The sequence below is a fragment of the Ambystoma mexicanum genome, chromosome 8 (genome assembly GCF_040938575.1).
Source record: "Ambystoma mexicanum isolate Mex_15411 chromosome 8, UKY_AmexF1_1, whole genome shotgun sequence".
NCBI classification, from domain to species: domain Eukaryota; kingdom Metazoa; phylum Chordata; class Amphibia; order Caudata; family Ambystomatidae; genus Ambystoma; species Ambystoma mexicanum.
The window spans coordinates 776,168,108-776,188,719 of record NC_090929.1 but is presented as its reverse complement, the minus strand read 5'-3'; the positions used below and the strand labels follow the sequence as shown (position 1 = coordinate 776,188,719).

Here is a 20,612-nt window from a genome sequence, read left to right as displayed (position 1 = left end):
GCAGCAGTAAAATAATTGATTGGTTGTGTAGCAGTGTAAGGGGTGGATAGTTCAATGAGAGAGTGAAGGATTTGGACATGCGTTCTTTCTTGCTATAGCCCAAGAGGAGAGTGTTATGAGACAGATAGTGGGTATTAGAGATACAGGGTCTTTGCAGGGAGTGACCGGGTACTTCTAAAATAGGATGATGTGTCCATGTGAATGGACCTTGACCCTCTTTGTTTTGTTGCTTCTGGTGGACTATAGAGTACTTTATATGCTTTCAGGGCTAGGTGAGAACTTGGGTTTACTTAGAGTCTTGTGGAAAACCAGGCCTTAAGTGTTGTTCTGAACGTATGGCGGTTCTATAATTTGCATAATTCATTACGTATTTAGCTCCACAGTTTAAATATGTGTCATGCTAATCTATCACCATCTATCCATTCATTTAAAAATCTCAGTTTTATAAAAGTATTGTAAAATTCAATTTGCAGGGGTACTTTATAGGATTTGCAGGAAATCACATTGACATTTTGTGCGGGCATACATTTATGCTACATTTCAGCATCAACAAATAGCCTTTCACAGCAGATCTCCAAAGGAGATTTATGAGGACATTTATTTCATCTCCATGTTTTAGTCTTGGCACCTTTTGGTAGAGCAAAGTATCAACACATGTATCAAAACATTTGCTACACAGAAGAGGGTGTCAGTGACCTTCCAACATTTGACCCAATGTGCATGGGTCTGCACTAATTGGGGTAATCTTGAATTGCTTTTGAATTCACATGCCTTAGTTATGTTTTGGTGCGCAGTGAACCTTCCTTTGTTCTTGCTTATCAATGTGTGTGTCTCGGTCTCCCAATGCTCTATTCCCAGCACAACGCTGCAGGAGAGCTCAGCCCCGCTCGCTGTGACTCGGTCTCCTCAAACCCATGCCCCCTCAAGATGAACAATGCCTGCTGTCCCAAGAAACATTTAAAAAAAAGAAAATCTTATCTGTTTGTGATTGTGACCCGACCCACTATTGTCATGTTTTCAAATGTGTTGTGGGTTTCTTTATAAAGGAATTAAAACTTGCTGCAAGCAAGCACAAATTCCAATAGACAAAGATCCAAACCAGGTATAAAAATACAACAATGGAGAAATGATACAGACACACATTTCCAATCAAGATTTTCAGGACAGCGGGTAATGCTATTTTGCTGTAGGGAGCCCATTACCACCCAACTCCTCACCTCCATAGCACCACCACTACAACACTCTACTCCAGACCACCATGAGCACACCACCACACACCTACACCTCCACCCCCACTACACATCATCACACCACCACTCTACAGTACCATTCTACACTGTCACCCTTTACCACCAAACCACACCACAATACCCCCACACCTCTACACCTCCGCACCCCACCATCACCTTACATAACACCACACCACGTTCCACACCACCATGCACCCATATCTTGACACCCCCACACCCATATACCACCACACCACCACTCTGCAATACAACTCTATACTAATCCACCACTCCACAACTGCACACCACCACCCTACCAACACTCTACACCACCACTGCACCACTCTAGATGACTACTCTACTTTTTGTTTCTTTTATTAAGGTTTGCAGTTTATTACAAACTTTTATTTACCATTTATCTCAAGAATAACAAAACACCTTCCATCTGCATTTAAGCAATTAGCAATCTCCCCAAAACTATTTCTAAAAATGTAGTTAACGCATGAGTCCATCTGAGCATCTCGGCTACATAAAGAGTCTCCCACCAGGCTTCAGCATATAGACCGAATTGTGCCGATAACTGACTATTTAGATACAAGGTTCTTAAGCTTTGTAGTTTTTGACAAAACAAAATCAAATATTTTAGAGTCTCCTCCGGTGCATTACAATGCACAGCCAAGCCATATATATAAAGTGTAGTATTATTATGGAGAATATTGAACTGAAAACTCATGTACAAGTTTCGATGTTTAACGCTTGGGAACTTTGTCAGGTAGGCCGGAGTTTGGTTATAAGAGGCCGTCAGAGTCTTCGTGAGCCTATGAGTCTTCGACTGAGATCTTTTTATTTCGGTCTCTTGCCAGTCATGTGTCCATACGATTTTTTTCACATACAAAGTGTTATTGGTCACAGTCTCTTTTGAAGTTCCCAAGTCAGCTAAGATGTCGAGGCATCTTTTTGACCATGAGTCTAGTGTCCAATCGAAGTAGCTTCCAGGTTCAGATACCAAAAGCGCAAATTGTGGAGGGCAAGGTAGTTTGATTTTATTGAAGAGTTGTAAGGTCTTCCATCTAAATCTTGCATATAAAGAAAGTAACCCTACTTCATGGCGAATAATAGCTACAGGAACTGCATTCGGCAAGTGCAGAGCCGCCCACCAGAACATCCCCTCCATTCGATCCCATGTAGCCCAAGGGAGGCTAAGACAAGCTTCTGCTCCGTATGTTAAGGTGAGAAAGACTTTTTGATTATGAAAACGTACAATAGGGAAGAGTGAGAACTTTCCATATGTATGTCCCATTAGCCTCGCCTGGGCACTACTCTACACCCTTACCACAACCCTTCATCTCTGCAACCTTACACCTCCACACCCCACTTCACACCACCACCCAACACCACAACAACACTCACATCACTCCATGCCACCAGCATACCACTCAACTCTACACCACTCCTCCAGATCACTACACACCACCATTCTACAGCACCACTCCACACTATTGCACCACACCACCATTCCACACCACTAGTCCACACCACCATTGCACACCACCAGTCCTCCCCACTACCACTTTACACCATCACTCTACAAACCCATTCCACACAACCAGCACCATCCTGCAACACCACTCCCCACTTCCACTTTAAACCACCACCCTACACCTCCACTCAAGCAAAGCACACCACCAGCCCATGCCAATACACCACCATTCCTCACCTCCACACTACCCAACCACTCCACACCTCATTACTACTTCACTTTCACCCCACTATACCCCACACTCCAATGTGCCACACCTCCAGACATCCAAAATGAACACCATCAACCTCCACATTCCCAATCCAATCCACAGCACCACTTCACACGATACCGCCACACCTTTCCATACCATGGTGCCACGCATAACCACCACATCTCTAAGCCACCACGCAACACCACCATTCCACACTTCCACAGACCCTTTCACGCTACCACTGCATGCCACCACTCCACACCACACCATCACCCCACCATCCCACCTAGACAACCATACACCACCCCACACCCCCACTCCACACCCCTACTCTATATCACTGTTACTCCACACCATTACCCAACACCACACATCGAACCACTCCTTGCCACCCCTCCTCTCCATGCCACTAAACTACCACTATACTGGCCCACACCTCTGCACTCCACAACATCACTCCTTGAAGTAAAATGCAATAAACCACTAGAAACGCCAAACTATTGCCAAATATCCCATGCAACACGACTTCAACAGCACATATTGTTTTGATTATGATTTAAAAATAATCTTTGTGTTGTTTACTGAAAACAGATCAAGATGTGAGACACCTTTGTCACTGCAAATAGCAACAGGGAAACATGGGTGTTTTTCATCAGTAGCATGAGTATCATGTACAATAAAAGTTCAGTAGTGAGCATTTGATATAATTTCTAGATTACTCAGTCAGGATATCAAAAGAAGCCAATAAACATTTTACCGATGAACATCTCATAACATATATTGGTTTTAATAGGGATTTCAAGTACACGTTGTTGGAAGCATTCTTCAGAACATCGTTGATGCCATAAAATATCTTTAGATTGCCTGCTAAAAATGGTCTATTTGTGTATATGATTAAAGGTTGATTTTCATAGGACTAAAATTTCATGTGTATGCGTGTGCAAGACATGGCCTATAAACAGACATTTTTGCAAGATTGTGGTCTGTCAGCCATTAAAGATGTTTTAGCACATGACTTGCCCATACCTTTTTTATATAATTTAATTTTCAATTATTAACATATAGGCGGTCATTACAAGTTTGCCTATATCCTGCAGGAATCACCGGTGGGATATAGGCAAATGGACCTACCGTTACTGGCGCATGATATCCTGGTATTACCGGGATTTTACAGGTGCCGGCAAGGACTCCATGGGGGGAATTGCCAGTATTTCTGGCACCGGTAATACCAGTGCAGGAAATACCGGCAGTTTTTTGTTTGCCGGTTGGAGTCTAATTTACCTCCAGGTCTTGGCTGGAGGTAAGTCAATCAACCCCCACTGGCAAACTTGGTGTATGTCGATCCAGAAACATGCCGGTATACGGAAATAACAGCACTTTTTTCTGGACCGGGATACTCCTAATGACCCCCTATAAACAAAGAAGCAATAAAACAATGGAAAATGACTTTGACAGGAGGCAAAAGTTGGGAGAAATTTAAGACATCACCATCATGGATGTAAACCCCCAGTATATGTTAGATCCAATTCCCAGCATGATGTGTACCACATTGTCGATTTCTGTAAGGTAGGTTAACAGTATAGAGTTGAGCAGCATTTTACCTGTACATTTTCATGGACATGATATATACAATCCATTGGAATCCAGCCTTTTGTTCGGCCATCTACCCAACATAGATGCTGTAAGTAAACCTGGCGGCTCCAGTGGCAAGTGTCATCAGTGGAAAATACATTTTTCTTAGAAGTAACTCACTGTTACTGTAGGGAAAGTCTTTAAAGAGTCCCCTACAAGTTTTGGACACAGAGTTCCACGACTATTGCTGGAAAGAAGAGGCGAAGCTGGCAGCATGTTGCAGACCAGGTTGCTATAGTGACCTGCCAATCCCTGCATGTGGATGGTAAAGAGAATTCTGTCCAGACATCGAATTCAGACCACTGAAACCATGCAACAGGAGAGGACCATTGGAGCCACTGGTGATGAGACCAGGGCAGAAGTTTGTCAGGACTTTGGACACAATCTCCACATATGGCACTGAAATTACAGGTAGGTCAGTGCTGGTTCCCAGCTAAGTCTCGAAGTACACCCCCCCAATGCATACACATGGCAATGTGTTCCTTTGTATATTGGTATCGACTCTGTGAGTCTTTCATCCTTTCCGGAATGGTACACCTCGGGAACACACATGTCGTAGCCAGAAGTAGCCATTCCAGAATGGCCAAAGGACATGATGATTTTCCACACTCTACCAGAGTACCTAGCAGCATCTTGACATGTGTCCACATCGTTACCACACAGTAATACCAAGGGCACTGTGGTAACAGTGCCTCTTGAAACATGCATGTGGGGACTCATTCAGCAGTCAACACCTAACTGTTCTGAAAATCAGGGGAACATAATGGCCGATCAACACAGTCTCAATAGCAGAAGACCCCAAAGACACACTTGAGAGAGGTTACAAATCTAAATATACACCAAAATACAACCCTGTATAGAAAGGGCTGTGATGTATCAGTGTGATGGCAATCAAATGAATCAGTTATCACTCTGAGGTGGCAGCACAGCTCACAATGTGTAAGTTAGCACTCTATCCAACCTAATCTCATACAAAATGGCACCTTGAAATGCTCCCGGGACTGACTACATCACTTTGTTGAGTGACAGCGTATGTAACTATGCAAAAACAAAGAGGTGATGGCTGGAAGGTTTAGACTTAATCTTAACCACTGGCAATGCTCTGGGCAACCCTCCAGACCACCGTTCTTCGCCTGCCAAGCCATTACAGAAGGGAAAGACCATATGCAAATCAGGCTTGGCCCCACCCCAAAAGGGGCAGTCCAGCCCGAACTGCTAGGCCACATCCCCTCTGCACGAGACCACAAGCATCCCCAAACATGTTTCGCCCTTGTTGGGGCTCATCAGTGAGGAGTAGCTTGGGTCTCTAGGCCCAGCAGGCACGGGACCCACGTCTGGGCATACCCGTCCCACTCGGGGTGACATAGCAAAAACAAAGAGGTGATGGCTGGAAGGTTTAGACTTAATCTTAACCACTGGCAATGCTCTGGGCAACCCTCCAGACCACCGTTCTTCGCCTGCCAAGCCATTACAGAAGGGAAAGACCATATGCAAATCAGGCTTGGCCCCACCCCAAAAGGGGCAGTCCAGCCCGAACTGCTAGGCCACATCCCCTCTGCACGAGACCACAAGCATCCCCAAACATGTTTCGCCCTTGTTGGGGCTCATCAGTGAGGAGTAGCTTGGGTCTCTAGGCCCAGCAGGCACGGGACCCACGTCTGGGCATACCCGTCCCACTCGGGGTGACATAGCAAAAACAAAGAGGTGATGGCTGGAAGGTTTAGACTTAATCTTAACCACTGGCAATGCTCTGGGCAACCCTCCAGACCACCGTTCTTCGCCTGCCAAGCCATTACAGAAGGGAAAGACCATATGCAAATCAGGCTTGGCCCCACCCCAAAAGGGGCAGTCCAGCCCGAACTGCTAGGCCACATCCCCTCTGCACGAGACCACAAGCATCCCCAAACATGTTTCGCCCTTGTTGGGGCTCATCAGTGAGGAGTAGCTTGGGTCTCTAGGCCCAGCAGGCACGGGACCCACGTCTGGGCATACCCGTCCCACTCGGGGTGACATAGCAAAAACAAAGAGGTGATGGCTGGAAGGTTTAGACTTAATCTTAACCACTGGCAATGCTCTGGGCAACCCTCCAGACCACCGTTCTTCGCCTGCCAAGCCATTACAGAAGGGAAAGACCATATGCAAATCAGGCTTGGCCCCACCCCAAAAGGGGCAGTCCAGCCCGAACTGCTAGGCCACATCCCCTCTGCACGAGACCACAAGCATCCCCAAACATGTTTCGCCCTTGTTGGGGCTCATCAGTGAGGAGTAGCTTGGGTCTCTAGGCCCAGCAGGCACGGGACCCACGTCTGGGCATACCCGTCCCACTCGGGGTGACATAGCAAAAACAAAGAGGTGATGGCTGGAAGGTTTAGACTTAATCTTAACCACTGGCAATGCTCTGGGCAACCCTCCAGACCACCGTTCTTCGCCTGCCAAGCCATTACAGAAGGGAAAGACCATATGCAAATCAGGCTTGGCCCCACCCCAAAAGGGGCAGTCCAGCCCGAACTGCTAGGCCATGTTTGGGGATGCTTGTGGTCTCGTGCAGAAGGGATGTGGCCTAGCAGTTCGGGCTGGACTGCCCCTTTTGGGGTGGGGCCAAGCCTGATTTGCATATGGTCTTTCCCTTCTGTAATGGCTTGGCAGGCGAAGAACGGTGGTCTGGAGGGTTGCCCAGAGCGTTGCCAGTGGTTAAGATTAATTCTAAACCTTCCAGCCATCACCTCTTTGTTTTTGCTATGTAACTATTACATTCTCAAATCCCTGGCACATAAAATTCAAATGGACCCCAAATGGAGTTATTTGCTGGCACACATCCAATTCGCTCCGTTCAGCAACTAGCTATGTGTTGTATGCTTGGCCAATAGGAGACAAAGGGACTAACTCTAAGGAAAATGAGACCTACAGCCAAAGCTCATGACACTGACAGAATTCCCCAGCCAGAAGCCTGCCTCCAGTGGCACAATAACACCTGCCACCACCACTACATCTGCATCACGGCAGAAGCTGAAATGCAGCTCAATAGTAGGCAAGGCATCTGCTCCAAAGAAGTATTCAATGAACCCTCTATACAACCACTGCCTGCTCCTGCTACTTCAGAGAGTGCAGTTGAGGGGAGGACAATGAGGTGCTGTGTCTCCTTCATCTAGATAAGGTAATGTGGTTTGAGATGCCAGAAGAGAAGGTGAAGCACAACACTGAAGAGGATACTGCAATCCTTATGAGCCACTTGTCAGAATCAATATGACACTGCACTGGTACCGATGATGTCCAGGAAGTGGCTCATGTGGATCACTCCCACCAAGTATGTCCATTACCATCCAACAAACACCCCTTCCTGCACCATCCATAGGGGTAGAACCAAGAGGTTCCTCTCTGGAAGATCCCCCGGTTGTCCAAGATGTCCATGTCCTGGGCCGCCTGCAGAACATGGAGAGGAGGTAAATATTGCGTTAGCAGAAAACAACCCAACAGGGCCAGGTACTTGCAAGCTTCCAGTAAACAGAGCAGAGGAATGGCAGGATGCTTGTCAGGTATCTCAACTGCCTCTACCATTTGCAGGTAGAAACGTCTTCTGCATCACGGTCCAGGCCCAGATGTGATGGCACAGGGGTTTAGCCAGCTCTACCCCATTCTTGATCAGCTTGATTGTTCTCTGTCATAAGCAGGGACAGAGAGACTCATCTCCCTCCATCTCTTTTTTTACCCCTTACACTTCTGCATCCCACAGCCCACACACTGATGAGCCACGGCTACCACCATTCTTTCTTCTAGGGACCAACGAGGGGTGTGAGAAATAATGCACCAAAGGGACTCACTGGGTTACTGTTTTTAATGGCATCGCACTAGGTAGGGGGTCGGGGGTAGGATGTACCACTAGGGCCAGGGTTGTGTTGATGAGGATATTGTGATAGAGCTGGGACTATTTTCTTTACTAGAGACATGGGTGGGTTCTTGAGGCTGTTGGACTAAGGAGAATCACAAAGGGCATTGGAAATCTTTGTTTCACTGTTAAATGTTAAATGTTAAAGGTGTACAGCGCACCGTCACCAACAGAATTGGTCCCCATGCGCTTAGGCGGATCTGTAAATGAGAAGGCGGGTTGAGTTAGTAAGATGAAGAGGGAGTCAGATAGTGAGAGAAGTGGTGTCCTGTTGGCAGCTTCGGTTCGGTTTACACCGTGCGCTGAGCTTTGGTGTGAGTATTGGATCGATGTCAGTCCTCGTGTGCTGTTGGTGAGGTTTATGTGTTGTTTGTTTGTTGTTGTGGTGTAGTGAAGTGTGGCGGCTTGCTGTGCGAGAGGCGGTGTGTGGGTTTTTGTATGAGTTAAGTATGCAGACATTTTTAGCTTTTTGGTTAGTGGGTTATATGTCTCGCAGCCAGAGGCGTTGCTAGGGGTGTGCTGAGGGGGCTATAGCCCCGGGTCTTTTGGTTGTAGCCCCGGATAGAAGCTCAGGGGTTACAACCAAAAGGCTAGGTAGCCCCGAGTCTGAACAATCCCGACATTAGTGTAGCCCCAGATCTTTTCCAGACCTAGCAACACCCCTGCTCGCAGCTAGCCTTTGCAGTTTGGCTAAATGCCTAGATTTGTGAATCCTGTATGGTGGGGGAGAGGCCCAGGCCTTACAATACACTACGTTTCACCATATAACAGACACAGATGTAGGCCCCACCTAGATTTGAGTGTCCTGCAAAGTGGTGGAGAGGCCTAGGTTTCATAATACATTACGTTTCATCATACAGTAGACAAAGATGGAGGCTATACCTAGATTTGAGAGTCCTGTATAGTGGGAGAAAGGCCTAGGTTTCACAATAAGTGGGTTTCGACATATAATAGACAGAGATGGGGGCTACACCTAGATTTGAGAATCCTTTAAAGTGGGAAAGAGGCCCAGGTTTCACAATACATTACGTTTCACCATACAGTAGACACAGATGGAGGCAATACCTCGATTTCAGATTCCTGTATAGTGGGAGAAAGGCCTAGGTTCCACAATAAGTGGGTTTCGGCATATAATAGACGGAGATGGAGGCTACACCTAGATATGAGAATCCTGTAAAGTGCGAGAGAGGCCCAGGTTTTACAATACATTATGTTTCACCATACAGTAGACAAAGATGGAGGCGATACCTCGATTTCAGAGTCCTGTATAGTGTGAGAAAGACCTAGGTTCAACAATAAGTGGGTTTCGGCATATACTAGACAGAGATGGAGGCTACACCTAGTAGAGAGAGGCCTAGGTTTCATAATACATTACATTTCACCATACAGTAGACAAAGATGGAGGCTATACCTAGATTTGAGAGTCCTGTATAGTGGGAGAGAAGCCTGGCTTCCGCAATAGGTGGGCTTTAACCTATAATATACAGAGATGGAGGCTGCATCTAGATTTGAAAGTCCTGTAAAGTGGGGGAGAGGCCTAGGATGCATAATACATTACGTTTCACCATACAATAGTCAAAGATGGAAGCTACACCTACATTTGAGAGTCCTTCAGAGTGGATGCGACGCAGGCTAATGTTCACAATTCTAACTAAATGTGGCACTTGCTAAGATTCACAATTCTATCTAAGTGCGGCACTTGCTAACATTCGCAAATCTATCTAGATGCGACGCAAGGCAACATTTACAATCCTGTCTAGATGCAACGCAGGTTAATGTTCTCAAATTCTATCTAAGTGTGGCCATTGTTTTTCACAGCTCTAAGCCCGTCAAGTGGCACAGCGAGTAGAGTGCTTGCTTTGACATCCGTGCAGAGCCTGCTGATGCAGGTTCGAATCCCGGAAGGGCCAATCTCAGCCTTTTATCCTTCCGAGGTAATAATAAGCAGCGCTCAGATACCTGAGGGTTCGTAGCGCTATATAAATGCAAAATTATTATTAACTGCGTCCGATGCAGGCTAATGTTCAAAATTCTATCTAAGTGTAGCACTTGCTAACATTCAAAATTCTGTCTCGATGGGACGCAGGCTAATGTTCACAATTCTAAGTGTGGCACTTGCTAACATTCACAATTCTATCTAAGTGTAGCACTTGCTATTATTCACAATTCTGTCTGGGTGCGACGCAGTCTGATGGTTAATGGTATATCAACCATATATAAGGATGGAGGCTATGCATAGATGTGAGAGTCCTATATTATGGGAAAAAGGCCTAGGTTTCATAATGCAGCAGGTTTCAGAATATAATACAGTAGGTTTAGTTTTATAGCAGACACAGATGGTTCGATATACCTGTTAGGGAGAATTCTCATAAATGGCTGATTTCCGTTACCTAATGAGTCCCTCAGCAGCTTTGCTGGATTTCTAGGATTTTTTTTTTCACCTGGTAAGAGTGTGAGCCTTTTGTCCCACTCTTAGATGTGTTTTGCTGTGTGTGTTTTCACTTTTTGTGTGATCTTGAGCAATGGAGTCTCACCTACTCCATGGCCTCATATTTTTATGTGTGTTACACAGCACCTTCAGTGCAGTGACTCTGGGTTGTCTTTGAGACTTCCCACGACTCAATTTTCTGGGGCTGACTACTGTCCCTCAGAAAAGGGCCAAGTTGCCATTAACTTTACCTTAGTCACTTTAAACCACAGACCCAGTACACCCCACCTTACATGGAGTATTGGAAAGGGTTAACTCTTATCCATTTTTGTCTGTGCCTCTTGGAACATTGTTTCGCTCCCTTTACATTAAGACTTGGCTGGTGGCAGTGGTAGCTACCCTAACTTTTCTACCGCGATTATCTTATATAAACATGGTATTGTTTTAGGCTATTATATTAGCCTCAAACATAAACCCGCTTGACCAAATACATTTTATTTTGGCTCCAGCTGGGTTTATTCACCATTTCTTTTTGTTAAAGTCTTTCTCGTGTTTTTCTTTGCGCACCAAACCGGGGATGACTCCTTTGTTCACTGTCTTTTCACGGGCTTCTGCACAGAAGCCCTCCTTAAGGTGTCTGAAAGTCTCGGTAGGCAGGATGTGAGGAAGGGATCTTTGGACCCCTGCCATGGGTTCCCTTGGTAACCCAAGTCACACTCCTGTTTGATTGGCTGAGGGGAATGTCTTTGCCAGGACAGCCACCATGCTGTGTGATTGATAGCCAGGCTGTATGAATGGGGGAAAACTGCATAAAAGCGGGTCTCTGGGGCTGGAAAGGCAGAGTCGCCACTGGAAGAAAAAATCACCAATGAGGAACTGGCAGAAGAGGACCCCTACAACGACTGAGCCGCATGGTGAAGCCCTGCTGCAGGTCCGAATCTTCAGAATCCAATGACAGAGAAGTTCCTCCAGGAAACTTCTTCCCTTGAGCTTGTGGGACCAACCAGTTTGCCCAAACTACAAGCCAGGACGCCCCCTCTGGTCAAATTCGCTGTACAGAGCTACAGTGGGCCGAATAGCCAGGAAGGTCGGACTCTGCTTGCGTTTTAAGGAGTGCACCTTTTAATCGTTGCTTTGCTCTGCTGCTGGTTTCTTCCCTGGGTAGTGCAGGACCCTCCAGTCTTCCTACTTCTTGTCAGTCCGACAGGCGCTTCAGGAACCGTGAGCCTGCAAGAACTACCAGGAACGTCCACCTCAGCTACAGCTCCTGCTCCGTTTTAAGGTACTGTTGTAATGTTTTGACACTAACCTGTCTCGTGCAGCAATTTACGAGGCAATTGGGGAGTCCCCTGAGGCCCCTAACACCTCCCTCCTCCCTAAGAGGGAACCGAAGGGGTGTGCAAGGGATCCCAGAGAAACCCTCCTGGGGGAAAAACCCTGCTGGAATGGACGAGAAGCTGGATCGGTCGCGTCTCCGCTGGCTGCAGCTCCTCAAGTTTTACAGGAATCACTGGATTGGGTCACTGAAGTCCTGATTTAAAATAAGTAAACGAGAGATGAGAGAAGGAACTAGGTACGAGAGGAATCAATATAATGATTGGGTAAGTACCTAATTTGTCTGAAAGGGGGGACTATCTGTGGACTGCGGAACGGGAAGGCTAGGCAGGATGGTACGGCTGTAAGAAAGAGTAGAAAAGAAAAGGTAAGCATAGGTAGGAGGGATAGAATAGTAAACCCCCTAGTTGCGAACTCACGTAGCGTCTGTAGAGAGTAGCGACGCTCTGGGCTTCGGCTCTGCTGGACCATATCCGGAATCCGTGAGAGAACGAGATGACGTCAGAGGACATCTGACTTGTGAACGTGAAAACACTACACCGTAACCCAGAGGATGAGAAGCCATCTTGGAAGAGGGGAAAACGGCGAGTGCACGCAATCTCCAGCGTCGCCACAGGGAACGCCGGTGCCAGCCAGTCGTGACAGTATGCCCCCTTCCGAGGGTAACACCACTTGGTTTGCCCGGATGACACCTGTGGAAACGGCGAACCAGTAAGGGGGCGTGAACTGCTGAAGCCGGTTCCCACGTGCGGTCAGCCACCGAGTAACCCTTCCAGTGGATCAAATACTGCAGTCGACCGCGATGATAACGGGAATCACAAATGCCCGAGACTTCGAACTCCGGACCTTCCATAGTAGCCACTGGAGGCGGGTAGGCCCTTATAGATCAACCAAAACGATCCGATTTGTGAAGTTTGAGTTGCGAAACATGAAAAACTGGGTAGATCCTGGACCAAGAAGGTGGGAGCTGTAACTCAAAAGCCAAAGAACCTTTCGCTCTCAATACTGTAAAAGGACCAAAATATTTCGGAGACAATTTAGAGGGAACCAGATGTCTGGGCAGAAACTTTGCTGAGAGCCAGACCAAATCCCCCGGGACAATCACTGGAGTCGATGAACGATGCAAGTCAGCATAACGTTTAGAATGCTCTTGAGCTTCCAGTAATGCGGTTCTGGCCAAAAGATGTCCCTGTTGAATGTCGCCCATTAGGGCGTCCACATCTGGAAAGGCCGAAGCTCTGAGAAGAGATGAGGAATAGCAGGAAGGATCGTACCCATAGGTACAATGAAAGGGACTAGTTTTGATAGAAGCATGAGGAGCATTATTGTAGGCAAACTCTGCCAAGGGTAACAAATCCTTCCAATTGTCCTGTGCCGCTGATACAAAACAGCGCAGATACGTTTCCAGAGTCTGATTTAAACGTTCAGTCTGCCCATTAGTTTGAGGATGGTATCCCGAACTCTTTATGCCTAAAGCAGAGCAGACTTGTTGCCAATATCGAGAAATATATTGGGAACCTCGATCTGACACTATGCTGTCAGGAAGACCATGCCGGGAAAAGATGGAGTCTATGAACTGTCTTGCCATCTGTGGAGCTGTTGGTACTGAGGGTAGAGCCTGGAAATGAGCCATTTTGGTGAAATAATCCACTGTTACCATAATGGTTGTATGATCTTTAGACACAGGTAAGTCAACGATAAAATCTGTGGAAATCAATTGCCAAGGACGAGTAGGTATTTGGGCTAGAGCCAGCTTTCCCAACGGTTTACTGCGAGGAACCTTGACTTGCAAACAGATCACACAAGAAGAGACGTAATCAGTCACGTCCCTTCTTAAGGTTTCCCACCAGAAATGTCTCAGTATGAGTTCTTGGGTACTGGCTATTCCACGATGTCCAGCAACCATAGAATCGTGACACATGTGCATGACTTCCTTTCGGAGCAGGAGTGAGGGAATGTACACCTGATGACCCCGGTAGAAACATCCGTCTTCGAGACTTAGCCCCCATTTGTCTGCCTGACCTCTAATGGAGTCCATTAAGACTAGAGTTTGGGCTGCTACAGAGTGGAGGAAGTCCTGGACCATAGATATGAACGTAGCATGAGGAAACAATCTCTCGGTCTGAAAACCAGATTTGCAATCCGGATCTCTGCGAGATAGAGCGTCAGCTTGAAGATTGGTTTTACCTGGAATTATAGTGAAAGTGATATTGTAGGGAGAGAAAAAATGGGCCCATCTTGCTTGCCGGCTGTTACGAGTCTCAGCGTATTGTAAACTCTTGAGATTCTGATGGTCGGTGCGGACCTCAATGGGATGTTGGGAACCCAACAGGAGATGTCTCCATTCCTGAAAGGCCCGTTTTATCGCCAGAAACTCTTTCTCTAACACCGTGTAATTGATCTCAGAGGAAGAAAAAGTCTTGGACAGAAAGGCCACAGGGTGTTCTGGTCCGTGAGTAAAGGCTTGTTTAAGTACCGCACCCAACGCAAAATGGGAGGCATCAGTTTCCACTATAAACGGTAAGCTTTGATCTGGGATTCGTAAGAGAGGAGCAGAAGTAAAGAGAGTCTTCAAAGTATCAAAGGCTGACTGGGCGTCTTATGTCCAATAAAAAGGCTTTCCCTTCTTGAGTAGTCTTGTAAGGGGCAGAACGATTGATGAAAATCCAGCTATAAATTTCCTATAGAAATTCGAAAACCCCAGAAATCTCTGTAGTTCCTTGACAGAACTAGGAGAGGACCATTCCAGAATAGCGGTCACCTTGCGAGGATCCATGGAAATTCCAGTAGGGGACAAAACGAACCCCAGGTACGTGACTGTAGTCTGATGGAATATACACTTTTCAGGCTTGCAATAGAGGTGATTACTTCGTAATCGGTGTAACACCTGACATACGTGTCGGTGATGTTCTTTAGGATTCCTGGAAAATACCAATATGTCGTCAAGATACACCACCACCGTATGAAGAAGGAGGTCTGAGAATATATGGTCAATGAACCTTTGAAAAACTGCCGGGGCATTCGCGAGTCCGAAGGGCATTACTCGGTATTCAAAATGTCCAAAAGGGGTACGAAACGCGGTCTTCCACTCATCCCCTTCCTTGATTCTAATGAGGTGATATGCCCCTCTGAGGTCCAACTTTGTGTAAATAGTTGCCCCTTTTACTGCTTCTAGGATGTCCGGTATTAAGGGCATTGGGTATCGATCGGGAATCGTGATCTTATTAAGACCCCTATAATCAATGCAGGGACGTAATTCGTCCGTGTCCTTCTTAGCTATGAAGAATAATGATGCACCTGCAGGGGAAGTCGATTCCGTAATCAAACCGTTTCTGAGGTGGGTATCCAAATACTGCCGTAGGACTAATTTTTCCTTCTCGGAAAGGATGTACATCTTTCCAAAAGGAAGTGGCTGAGAGGAGTCTAGACGGATGCAACAATCATCTCTCCGATGAGGCGGAAGTTCAGAAAATTGGGAAGAGGAGAAAATATCCTGAAACTCTTCGTACTCAGGAGGAACAGGACTAATCAGGTCTACTATCCTTTGAGAGGCCACAGGGTTAGATGAAAGAGCACAAAATCCAACTGATCCTTCAGTAAGACAGTGTTGGGTACAATATTCAGATCCCAAAAAAATGGAACCGGCTGCCCAATTTATGTATGGGTTATGTAGTTTTAACCAGGGCAAGCCCAGAATGACAGGGTAGTGAGCTGCTTTTATTATATCAAATACGGCTTCCTCCCTATGTGAACCAATGAGCATTGTCAAAGTGTGAGTCTGTTCTCGGATAGGTCCCGATATTAGTGGGGTTCCGTCTACGCCTTCCACTGGTATCGCGATAGCTTTGGGAGATCGGGGAATATTCAGTTTTCTTGCCCAAAAATCGTCCATGAACCAACCAGCTGCTCCACAGTCAACCAATGCTGGGACAGAAACGATGTTTTCATCTGGCAAAGAAAAAGTGACGCGCAAGACTACCATGTCCAGCGAGGGAGACAACCTTGTAGGAGATTGGGAACCTGTATCAGTTACCCCGACCGTAGGTCCCCTTACGGTTGAGGTCTGGCGTTTCCCGAACGAAAAGGTTTTCTGAGAGGAGCGACTGGGCACTCGTGCACGGTATGATCAGAAGAGCCACAATACATGCATAGTCCCTGGCTTCTTCTACGGGCGCGTTCCTCTTGAGTCAGAGGACCCCGTGTAGTGCCTAACTGCATAGGTTCGTCTGCAGTGGCTGTTTTAGAGAAGGATACTAATTCTGGCGCAGAGCGATGGCTTCTCCCTTTCCTCTTCTCTGCATGCCTTTCTTGCAGTCGATAGTCCAGCTGCATGGTTAAAGAGATTAGTTCAGCTAAGGTGTTTGGTCTCGGAACTCGAGCCAATTCATCCTTCAACTCCTCACTCACCCCTCTCCTAAACAATGTGATAAGTGCATCATCGGCCCAGGATGTGCCTAAGGCCATTTGTTTAAAACGGGTAATAAATTCTAAGATTCCTAAAGAACCTTGCTTGAAGTCTAGGAGTTTCTCTTGAGAGGAGACATCGTATTCTCTCCGAGAAAACATAGCTTTTAGACTCGCCGTAAAAGCAGGCACAGAATCCAATATGGCATTATTGGAAGTGACAATAGGCGTGGCCCAGGCTAGCGCGGGGCCCGTGAGATGAGTAATCATATATCCCACTCTATCTCTGTCTGAGGGAAAGAATGATGTCTTAAAAGCAAATTGCACCGTACAAGCATCCAAAAATTCCTTTAAAGAATGCGGGTTTCCGTCATATTTCCCGCCTGGTAGAGGGCCAGGAGGAATTTCTGAACTAGTGGGGGCCTTATTTAACATTTTCTGTTTAAGGATTGCATTTTCATGCTTTAAGGCTTGTACCTCGTAGGACAATCCTTGTACTGCGGTCGTCAACTGCTGCACTTGATCTAAGGCTGCCTGCAAAGTAGTCATGATGTGTATCTAAGCCTTCTTCCCCTAATTGGGCGTCGCTAGCTGTAATGTTTTGACACTAACCTGTCTCATGCAGCAATTTACGAGGCAATTGGGGAGTCCCCTGAGGCCCCTAACACCTCCCTCCTCCCTAAGAGGGAACCGAAGGGGTGTTCAAGGGATCCCAGGGAAACCCTCCTGGGGGAAAAAACCCTGCTGGAATGGACGAGAAGCTGGATCGGTCGCGTCTCCGCTGGCTGCAGCTCCTCAAGTTTTACAGGAATCACTGGATCGGGTCACTGAAGTCCTGATTTAAAATAAGTAAACGAGAGATGAGAGAAGGAACTAGGTACGAGAGGAATCAATATAATGATTGGGTAAGTACCTAATTTGTCTGAAAGGGGGGACTATCTGTGGACTGCGGAACGAGAAGGCTAGGCAGGATGGTACGGCTGTAAGAAAGAGTAGAAAAGAAAAGGTAAGCATAGGTAGGAGGGATAGAATAGTAAACCCCCTAGTTGCGAACTCACGTAGCGTCTGTAGAGAGTAGCGACGCTCTGGGCTTCGGCTCTGCTGGACCATATCCGGAATATGTGAGAGAACGAGATGACGTCAGAGGACATCTGACTTGTGAACGTGAAAACACTACACCGTAACCCAGAGGATGAGAAGCCATCTTGGAAGAGGGGAAAACGGCGAGTGCACGCAATCTCCAGCGTCGCCACAGGGAACGCCGGTGCCAGCCAGTCGTGACAACTGTGCAAATCCGGTTGTCCGTTTCGTTCAACCGCGGTAAAAGTGTTTGAAATCTTTCTCCAATCCGAGGGCTTGTCCTTCTCTTCTCTTGGAACTAACTTTTGTATCAACCAACCTCGTCTGGAAACCATGCCATGAGCTTTACCGCAAACTACCCTGAACTGTGTGATCTTAAGCAAAAGACTTTTGACCCATTGACTTTGGCCCTAAACCTTTTGTACCTGATTCTATCTCTGTAGTTCCTCTTGTTCAATTGCCCTGACTTTGTTTTTCCCTCCCTTATAAATTGCTGGAGTGCCATTTTGCTCCCACTTCATTTTGTGAGCTTAACTTGTCTGGAATTTAAGGGAAGTGGTGTGGTGTATTAAGAGTGTGATTTTTAGACCGCTTATAATAGTGTACTGTTATACAATTGAAGAGTGAAATAAATGTATATTCTTTTACTTGAAAACCTTGAGTCAATGTTTGCCTGAATCATAGTAATTGCTGTCCTTTGTGTAACTATTTGATACGGCTCACTTACTCTTGAGATAAGCCTGGCTGCTCCGCTACTGCTACCACTATAACTGTGTAGTACAGGCTTGTACCAAAGGTGAAATTGTACTGTCACTTGTAGTCTTAATTGTGTGTGGTGTTCCCAAAGGGTACTGCATATAATTCTGCCTAACAATTCCTATATATACCTATACTTGATAGTAAATTTATAATGGGCGATTGCTAGTGTTGAGTATTCCCTAAGAGAGTGATGCAGTTGACATTTGCCTGGTAAGCTATGTTCTGAGGTAAGGTAATGTAGAGTGGCAGGGCTTTCAGGAGTAAAGTAATTGCTCTACTCCCCACCCATGCCACACTTACTTTGGTGGTTGCTGCTGGTTGACGGCTGGCCACTGGCTTCCCCTGCTGACACCTGCAGACACTGTTTGGAGCCGCCATTGTTGCCGTTAGCCACAGGGGTTGCCGGGCAGAGGGCTGCCGTGGGGTGTCCATTATGAGAGTGAGCTGGACTAATCAGGTCGGGAGGGAGGTCTGTTTGAGGGGGGCTGAGGCCAACGAGGAAGTGGCCAGGGGAGAGGGGAACACACTTAAGCATGGCGCTTATCGTGCTTTTGAAAGCACTTTGCATGTGAATTTTGGTGGCCATGGGGCTTGGGGCTCTGGGGCACTCACCTTGCCTTGGATCACGGCATCAATGGAACATGTCATGGAACATCTGTGGTCTCAATCACCCTATCAAATCACACAAAGTGGTGGCATACATTAACCGGCAGGCCCCAAAGATTGTGATGGTCCAGAAGACGCATGCACAGGCGATGCTCATTTAAGGGTTTGCTGCTAACTGGGGTCCTCAACGAGACTACACTAACTACTCATCGCAATCTAGAGGTGTCACGACACTGATACACCACTCAATTCCTTTTCAGGAAACCAAACGCTGCTTAGACCCACAAGGGAAGTATGTTTGTTTGTTTGCTTGTTTGATTTATTTGTAAAGCGCCCCGGACACAGGGGTATATGGGCGTATTGTGGGGTGTATTAGCTGGGATCCCTAAAACACTGGTTAATACATATGGCCCAAATCTGGATGACCCCATACTTCTATGAACAGGTGATGTGCATGCTATTAGTGGGAGCCCCTACACATATTATTTGGGGAGGTGACTTCAACTCAATCCTGAACTGTGTGCGCAACTGCTCCAGGGCCACCCAACGTGATTTAACAAATGCGGGCTGCACAATTTTGCATATTATGCAACAACTTAAACTAGTTGATGCGTGGAGAGACCACAACACTGGTATACCAGAGTACACTTTCTACTCGTCAGTGCATGACGCCCACTCCAGGATTGACTACTGGCTGGTTCCGGCCACGTTAATGGCACAGCTACAGGACTGTAAGATTCTCCCACGAATGATCTCTGACCACTCTCCCATCACACTGACTGTACTTAGGGATGGACCGGTCACGCCCCGTCCCCTGTGGCGCAAGCCTTCTGCATGCCTGTTGGACCCGGTTTTTCTGGAGACGCTTCGTAATGGAGCAGTAGATTTTTTTCATATAAATGAAGGGTCAGTGCGGTATCTGTTAAGACAGATTTCGAAACTCTAACCTGGTCGGCAGAGGTTCAGAAGGCCAACTTAGTTTCTTGGAACAGGGTAACCTCTGGACAAGCCAGACCAATCAAGGTACCTATGGCAGGCGGTCATGACTAAGTCTCAGGAGGGGTGAGGGTGACTGAAAGACCTCAATGAGCACACAAAGCTAGGACACTTACAAATTACTCCCAGACAGGTGTATATATCAAACATATAAACACATTTATTACAAGGCCTTTGTAACTCAACACACAGTAAAAGAATCACAGCAATCAAACTAAACCAACACAACACAATCAGTACAAGATAAATACAAGACCATTGGGGTCTAAAGGGTTAAAAGCACAAAGTATGTTCACAACCTAGAGGGGAAGGAAAATAGGCAGTGCAGGTAGTCTTTAGTCCCCTTCAACATCAAACACGCACCTAAGAGGCAGTCCAAACCCTTAGAAGAGAGGAGCCTTATGCTCAAAAGTAAATATAGTGCAGATGCACGCAGTTGTTCCAATCGGCAAAATGGGGTCTCTTCGGGGGTCTCTAGCAGCTCAGGAAAATGGGTGAGGCGATGAAGAATAGATTCCCACTATTCG

The 20,612-nt window shown here is 46.6% G+C and overlaps 1 protein-coding gene across 1 annotated transcript in view; it reads left to right on the top strand.

Moving 5' to 3' along the window:
- MYPN (myopalladin) overlaps positions 1-20,612 on the top strand; it is a 1,604,598-nt gene that overhangs the window by 443,466 nt on the left and 1,140,520 nt on the right. The window lies entirely within an intron of this gene.